This window comes from Pteropus alecto, unplaced genomic scaffold (genome assembly GCF_000325575.1).
Source record: "Pteropus alecto unplaced genomic scaffold, ASM32557v1 scaffold61, whole genome shotgun sequence".
Lineage (NCBI taxonomy): Eukaryota > Metazoa > Chordata > Mammalia > Chiroptera > Pteropodidae > Pteropus > Pteropus alecto.
This window is the reverse complement of record NW_006434835.1, coordinates 21,197,321-21,206,594: the sequence shown is the minus strand read 5'-3', so window position 1 is coordinate 21,206,594 and position 9,274 is coordinate 21,197,321.

The following is a 9,274-nucleotide window of genomic DNA, read 5'->3' as shown; positions in this document are numbered from 1 at the left end:
AGATTGGCTAGTTAGAGAATAATGAAGCTAATTGCAAGATTTACATGTGTCCCATCTCTTGTGTACTAGAGTTACTACTGGGCAAGTTGCATGTCTCTACCCCATTATGAAATCAAATTAATGATACTAAATGAGAAAAAAATCACAAAGCAAACTTATTTGGTCAAATCTGCACATTTTAAGGAATGATTAACCAAAAGAAGGAACTTACGCAAAAAAAAAAAAAACAAAAAAAAAAACCAACATTTGTTAAAATCAGCCATACATTTCTTTAGCTGGGAAAAGCTCTGTATTTCTCAGTTAAAGAGACTGCTTTCCAAGATGAGTAGAAGACCTTCCTAATACCAGCTATGAACTGCAAACACACCCAAAAGGACAGATGCCTCTGTAATTGGATGACAAGGGAATCTCAAAAATGCTGGGGATTATTTGCTATTACTTTATCTGCCATAAAACCAATTAGGCTATGCCCATAGAAAGTATTTAATAAATATTTGCTAAATTGGAAAGGAAAGAGATTGTGAAACTAATTAAAAACAAGGAGGTATTTTTTGTTTATCAAAACCAACTGGTTTCTGTCAAATCCGGACCAAACATTATGCAACTGGAACTGGGACTGCCATGTACTAAACTGAACTCTAAATACCATATACTGTCTCTTTTCATAACTCCTTCATTTTAAACACCCGGTCCCTTGTATGCAAGTAAAGCTCCCTTGTTTTTTCCAAAAACTTGTGTATGAGTTTCTTTTAAGTATGGAGGAAATATCAACTCTCATTGCTTTCTAAAATATAATAAGGATATGCTACCTAACTCAATAATTTTTATATCAGTTTTGAATATTTTTCTTTTTATACTCAAACTGATGTGAAAAGATTGGGAAGAATCTGAAAAGGAGAAGACAAAACTGAAAAGGGAAAATGATTACAGAGAATAAATTCAATTTTAAATTTTATTTTTGAAAAGAGTCTTTAAAATTGAAAATGTCAAAGGGAATATAAGTTTGATTTGGTCAATAATTGCTTGCCCGAATTCTTTTCTTAAATTGAAGTGTTTCACACTTTCCTTCTCTTTTTTGCTTTCCAAATTGTCTTTTATGTGTAAATACAATATAGCTCTCTCTTGACAATTATTTCTTGTCAATCGCCAATTTTTTTCTTTTTTTCTTTTTTTTTTTTTTGAAAATCAAGCTTTTAATACATGTGCATGAGGAATTCACATAGGCATGAAAATTCCAAAGATAGTGATGCAACATTGGGTATATAAGACATTTTGGAAAAAAGAGAAAAAGGGTAGACAGGGTATTAGATTTCAGAAGTGAGAATGGATGATTTACGGGTAGCTGAGGAAGAGAAGAACACAGATGGCAAGAAAATTCTTGCTAGGTTACTCACCATTATCTAACAATATCTCGCACATGGGGGCCTTCTTTTCCAGCCTCATTCTTGCCATCCTGGTTCAGGCTCCCAGCACCAGCTTTCATCATCCTGGAGAGAGAGAGAGAGAGAGAGAGAGAGAGAGAGAGAGAGACACGGTTCTTATTTCCTCAACAACTTTGCTATTATTTTATTTACTGTAAACTTAAATAGGCTATGCACATAGTATGTGTTTAATAAGTATTTGTTGAATCGGAAGTGGAAGAGACTGAAATCAAACTAAATTTGAAGATAAAAATACTAAAAATGTAGAAAATCTACTGTACGGCCACCAAGAACACTGCTCAGGTCCGCATTTTTCAATTATATGTTTCTATTACTTAATGCTTGAGTGCATATTTAGATATAGATATGATACATTAAATTTCCAGGTATATCAGAACTTTGGTTCATTAAAGAAGACTGAGAAATATTTGGTCGGCCAAGTTGTTATTTCAGAGTCGGGCAATTAAAGATGTCAGCTGGAAAATGAGTAACATGGAAATTTTAGTTTTTATTGATACAAACCGCCTTTACCCTAAGCAGTCAAGCAATCAAGACATTAAAAATTAAATTATATTTACTCATTTATGTTTTACCCAGTTAATAACTAGAGCAAATATTAATCACACTAATGACAGAACACACAAGAGCTAATGACAGAACACTTCAAGAGCTAACGGACACTGGCATAAACGAATGGGTAGGCGTTTGTTTGTTTAATTTGCTTAAGCGATGGTTACTCACGACCCCACCCCACGGGTTTTGGAGTCAAAACCCTTAGATTCAATTGCTTGCCTCACCACTCAGTTGCTGTGTGATCTTGACCAAGTATTGTTATTTAACCCCACTAAATCTTAACTATTTCATCTGAGAACCACTGATAAAATTACATATAGTTGTTATGAGGCTTAAATGAGCTAAATATAAATTACTTAGAGTATCTGGACCAAAGAAGCTTTCAGTAAATGGTAACAATTTTTATTAAAACTTGTTTTTATTTGCTTCAATGTTTTTCTTTTCCAACTTTACTTGTTCCTTGGCTATCATTTGGCCTCTCCTCAAATAGCCATTGAAGGAATAAACTTCTAGATAATACTCTGGCCTCCTGGAAATGCCTTCTCCACAATTGGGATTACCACTAGTTAGAGAATCGGAAATATTAATACAAAATTATAATACCAAACATGGTACTGTGAAGAAGAGAAAACAGTAGGTACGGATCATTCTTTTGAGCATCTTAGCAGTTATGGGAAGTAGCTTGATAAAGAAAAACTTGAAGGGAAAATTGTGTTAGCATAGAGATATTTCATTTATAGAAGGAAAGGAACAAATGGAGAGGGAGAGAAGGGAAGATCACAAGAGAGGAGAAAAAAAATTAATGTACAAAATGAAGAAAATGATTGATAGTCTAAGCTTCTAGAAAAAGTAGGAGTGAATGGAATCAAGAGTATAGATGAATGGATCAGTTCTAGAAAGAAGGTATACATCTTTCTAGAAATGAAAAAAAAATGAGTTAATAGAGGAAGATATGGAAAAAATGTTAGATGAAAAAAAAAGTTGAAGAACTTAGTAGACATAAAAAATATAGGACACCTAGTTAAATTTGTATTTCAGATAAACAATGAATACTTTTTTAGAATAAGCAGCTTCCAGATGTTGCATGAGAAATACATATACTTAAAAAAATTATTGTTACTTTACCTGAAATTTAAACTTAAATGTGTTCTTGTATTTTCACTTGCTTAATCTGACAACTCTATGAGAGAGTTCACTTATGATCTCTTTATACCTGGTGAAGCCAGCTATTTAAAAATCTATCCAGAATAAAGATAGGAAGAGAAGAAGACATAAAAATGGAGAGGAGTGTAATAGTCATGATAAGGACAGGCATAGTGATCTACTCAGGATAGAATTTTTAAATAGTTACATGAAAGACACTGAGATTCTACGCCAAATGTTCAACTTCTTTGGTATTAAGAAATTAATCCAAATCTTGAGTGTTCTTTGCATTTCCTCTTCTAGGAACATCTAACACACTCTTCATTCTCATGTTCTATGCTTAATTCCCTTCAATGCTGGGACCAGAATTAGTTCCTTGGTGCATAAGAAAACAAAATTCTTTTGGACTCAGTACCAACTCCATGCAGTTCTATTTAACTACTTTCCATAATAGTTAAACTCTAATATAAAGGCTTCCCAGGATTCTTCTAAGAATCATTTTCTGTAGTGTTTCTTAATGCAGTTGAGTTGTTTTGCCTGCAAAAGTTGCTTTCTTAACAGGTAGCCACTTTGAAATCTCTCTTAGCCACCTACTTGATCCTGGTCAATTAACAATTCTTAGTCTGGCTACTCTCAGGCATCTCTACAGTCATGAATGTTCCTTCTTACATCCTCCTTCATTGTATTTACCATTCTGAAAGCCCAAAGGTTTCCAAAATCACACCTTCTCACATCTCCATCCCTAGGATCACCACCTGGATGGCTGATAACAGGATCATCATACCCCCTGATACCAAACCACCATCCATTAGCAGCTTTGTCATATATTAAAATTGTATTTAACCTCAAAGGAGAAACAGTTAACAGATAAATTTCAGAAACTATATTTGAAGAATGAGAAGATACACTGAAACTCTCAGATCATATCGGGTTATCTCCCAACTGGGATCACATGTCATGTGGCACCCCAACTCTAAGTGTAATATTTGGTAAAGTAGCCCTTAAAAGGTTAAATTATGAGAAGATTTTTTGAATGCAATTTGATCTAAGAGCACCTGATCCATTTTAATCTTGATACCCTCTGGTAACTTTCTATTAATGTTTATTTCATTCAAAGCCATAACTTATAATTGAACTATTCGTGATACATTAGTCTTCTTTTTAGATTAGTAGAAAATGCTGATTCATCACAAAGAAAACATAGACTTAGACCAGGCTTTTTAAAAAAAAATCATAAGTGTTCAGGTCACTTGAATAGTGTCTGGTGAATCTTTACACTTTTCAACTGAAGGCCAAATGCAGAGACGTGCAGTTAAACAACACATTTTTAGAATTCATTAAATTTTCTGACCTGATGTCAAGACTCCATTTTAAGTTTTCTGTATAAATACATGCCAATTTAAAATATATGAAACATTAACAGTAACTTTTGAAATCATAGACCTATAAACATGGGTGGAAGTTGGCATGAAGTAGTACCAGACTCTCAAATTCTGTATCTGCACCCATGAATAGTGGTATTCCTCCAGTTAAAGTTAGATACCCTTCCACTAAAATGACATCTTCCCAACTTGAGGGAAACAATCATGTGGAAAACATTAAATGTTTTTAATTTCAAGTTATTTTTGTTTCTTGTGTGTGTATGTGGGAAGTAGGGGAGGAAGGGAAGAAAGGAGAAAAGGAAGAAGAAGGAATGTATCTGGTATCACCCTATATTCATACAAACTAGAATATAGGTTATTTGATTAACATGAAATCCTATTTGCATTTAAGTAAAACAAGCTATCTTCGCATTTTCTGTTTCTCTGCAAAGAGCTTCAAGAGTTCCATGAGCTCTGCAATTTGAACTCTTGTAAGATAACTGAAGAGCAAAATCAAAGGCCAGGGACCTATGTTTTACTCCCACGTTTGACATTATTTCATTATGTAGCCTTAAGCAAGGTTATATTTTTCTATGGTCCCTAATTTTTTCAAATATAAAATAGAGAGTTGAGTTAAATCACTGGATTTTAAACATTTTTTAACTTAAGAAAGCTATTTTAAAACAAAATTTAACCAAGAAATATAAACGAATAAGATAAAAGCAAAATATCTTTGGTCGAATGCTGGGGAAGAAAGGGAAGAGCCCAAAATCAGCCCCAAAATTTGTCTTGATAATGCTCAACTCCTATTCCCAGAAAACCTATATAATCTTTATAATTATATATCATTCATTCCTATTTTAACTGTGGGGCTAAATAAACTCTAAAACTTTCTCCAGTTTTATTGAGGACTTAATCTATTAAATGCAAGTTCACTATAATAAAGATTCTACATGAGAGTCTATTGAGTTAATACAAACTTAATAATATGGATTTTAAGACTCAAAGTTAGGGCTAAAATAAAGCTCTAAGATTACCTACAAGCATGATTGTCATCATAATGAAGGGAAAATTTAAATTGGTCAGATATATGATGGGGAAGGGACACATAGTTAATAAACCTGAAGTCATGCAAAGCAAAGGCTTTGTCAAGAAAAAGTCACAAGAGAACATCATGAGAAAAAGCAGGGTTGCCCCTAACACTTGAGGGGCTTAGGTAAGACTATCTAAATAAAGGCCACATATCACGTGTCTGACTATTTAGGAGTTAGTAATCAACATTTTAAGAAAAATTATACAAATAGCTATTTTTTTCCTTAAAGTGGGAATTTTCTCAACAAATGCTAAAAATGGCAGTAATTTTTAATAACACCCATATCAGTGGTGGTCAGTAACTTTGGCCTCAATCACCATTCTCATAGATCTGTCTACATTTATAAAGCTCTAACTTTTACATTAAACCCCTTGATTCACATATTACTTAGAGGGGCTCTGTTCTCCTGATTAAATCCAGATTGATATGATGTTGGTATGGAAAACATTCTAGGATAATAAAATCTTAGGAATAAGAACCTGGAATCGGTTCTCTCACTGATTAAATATAAAGACAGTTAATGTAAAGACATTAAATGTAAAGATGCTTCAATGATTATATAAGGTGGGAGAATAGAAAGGGCTTACAAGATTCCTCAAAGTAAACTCACCTAAAGTATATATAAAGGCGAAGCATATGGTAAAGCAGAAGGAAGCAAACAAGTATCAAGGGTGCGAGAGATTTCCAGGCTCAGTTCCTCAGGTTCCTTTCTCAACTGCACAGGACGAGGCTCATTTTGAGATTATGAGCCACCATAATGGTCTAGATGTGTGTGAGAATTTTCAGTTTCAGGAGAGCTCAAGCAAAAGTTTCCAGAGGAGTTTTCTATGATCTATTCATCACATGGCTAAAGCCAGGCTATATAACTGGTTAAGCCAGGTGTAAGTCATCAACCTATATATCCCTAAAAAGTGTTAAAAAGCTGGCCCTGGCCTCAACCAAGGGAATTTCAAATTTTTCACAGCACATTAAAAATCACTGGCTAGCCCATCTCATCTTTATCTTGCCTAAGTGTCAATACCAGACTTCCAGATTCCCAGAGATAAGCAGAGATATGTCCCAGGCCAACTGTAAGATAACTGTCTTACAAAGACCCCACTGGCACTGGAAAATAAATCCATGAAATGGCTGGTAAAACCAAAAGAAGCATTACATTCCTGGAGAACAACAGAGATTAATGCCACTGTCAAGGGCTCTCAAGTTATTCCTAACACACACCAAATCAACTCACTACCTGAACTATACAGAAGCCAGATGACTCTTGGAGAATTACAGTGGATTACCATCAGTTAATCAGTGGCAACTCCAATGGCAGCCGTTGTTCCAACAAATAAACACAACCTCTAGTATCTGATGTGCAGGTGATTTTCTCTCTATTCGTTTAACAAAGAGCTAGTAATATGCTTCCTCTGTCTTCTTTCAGGGATATATTAACTTTCCGGCCTACTTTTTAATCTAGGCTGTAAAGAACCTGATCATCTAGCCATTCCACAGATCATGACAATGTTCATTACACTGATGCTGAGTGAGCTGGTGAGTAGCAAATAACACATTCCCTAGATCAGTATAATTCAAAGTGTAGTGTGCATACCAATTAAGATTTGAAAGTTGTTGTACGCCAATTTGCAATGAGTTAAATACAGAAATTCAGATTAAGAATTTAAAAGTTGTGTAGTAATTTGACAGCATAATTTTATGTCTGTTGAACTTAATATTAAACTTTTTAAACTTACATTTTCTTTGTCTTTATTTCATTTTTTAGCTATTCATTTTTACTGTATTTTGCAAAAGTAGCAGTCTGAAGTGGATTGGAAATTTAAAAATAAAAACATACACAGATCGTTTGAGAAATATTGCCCAAAAGCAGGGATCAACAAACTAAAAGAAGCTTATTCTTGCATGGCCCATGAGCTAAGAATGATTTTTTACATTTTTAAAGAATTGTAAAAAAAAAAAAAAAAAAAAAAGAAGAACATTTGACAAAGAGCATAATAATCTGCAAAGCCTAAAGTATTTACTATTTGTCACTTTACAGAAAAATATTTCCAACCCCTACTCTAGACACCTTGGTAAGACATATGTAGGACAAAGCATAAGAAATAAGTCATTTCTAAACTTCTAGTGTATGTCAATATATCAGCTCTGAGGTAAAGGACAAGCTGGTACATCTGGCACCTATTGCCACAAAGAAAAAAGCCCAATGCCTATTGGGCCTCTTTGAGTTTTGAAGGCAACATGTGCTAAATTTGGGCATGAATGTTGCTTGGACACATTTACCAAGTAACTTGTAGGATTTCTAGTTTTTAGAGGAGTCCAAAGAGCAGGCTCTTCCAGGGATCCACACTGTTATACACATTTCTCTGCCATTTGCGGCATGTGATGCAGCAGCTCCACGGTATATGAGGCATCTGTGTTAGGGATGCTGCATGTAGACTTTGGCAGCAACCTATAAGTGAATCATCATGCAGACCCTTGGGATTCTTAACTAAATCATGCCTCTTCTGCAGAAAATCATTCTCCTTTGAAATATAGCTCCTTCTGTACACAGGGCCCTGAATAGTCATGAGCTACACAGTAATGCAACCTGAACTACTTATCATAAGCTAAGTGCTTTCTGAACAACCAAGTTAAAGACTGACATAGATGGAAGAAGCCTATCATCAAGTGGAAGTGGCATATGAGAGAGTGCACTCTGGAGGGTCCTGTAGGTGCCCATAAGGTCCATGAAAAACATATGGTCGAGATTCTCACAGTACCTGATCCTGCGTATTGTCTCTTCTCTCTCACCTCTCATTATGGCCTCATGGAGAAATCCCTATGACCATTTACTGAGAAAATAGTGGAGCATGGTTTACAAATGGTTCCAGAAGATAATCTAAAACCACCCAGAAATGGATGGCAGTAGTGGTCCTAAAGGGGAGTTGTTTAAAGGATATCTTCCCTCCAGATAAAATTTTGGACCATTATTTGGTTCATCTAAAAGATGAGATTGCCTGAAATACAAAAGTATAAATCCATTCTTATTTGTGTTCAGTTGCTAACAACTTAGCTGAATGGTCAAGGATTTGAAAAGAGCAAGATTCAAAAATTGAAAGAGCTGCTCAGGAGAAGAGGTATGTGGATGGATCTTTCAGAATGGGCAAAAAGTTTGGGAGATATTTGTGTCTCATATGACTACAGCAGGGTAAACATATCAGAAGAGGCTTCAACAATTAGATGAGCAAAATAACCCATTCTGTGAAGAGCAACCATGGCTGGAGTTGTAGAGATTATGTACTGGCTCAAAAATATGAATTTTCATTCACCGCAGCTAATGTGGCTATATCCACTACTAAGAGAGCAATCTTCCAAAAATATAGATATTAATTCTGAGTCCCTACTAAAAAGAAAACTATATATACTTGCTTAGGGCCAGAGGGGTTATGGTAATGGAAGTGGAATAGCAACCATGGTCATGTGACAAGCTGTGAAAAAAGGGCTAGTAACTGTCTATATGGTCTTTATTCTCTGATATGTATATATTTGCATAAATTAAGCTTCCTTTCCAACCACATATTGACTGACTCCATTTCATTATTGAAGTCATGGAATATCCAAAATGAATAAAGTGGCCTACAAGCCTTTATGACTTCCTTTCTAGGAGAATGAATGTCTCTGCACTTGAATCAAGGTTAGTCACATAA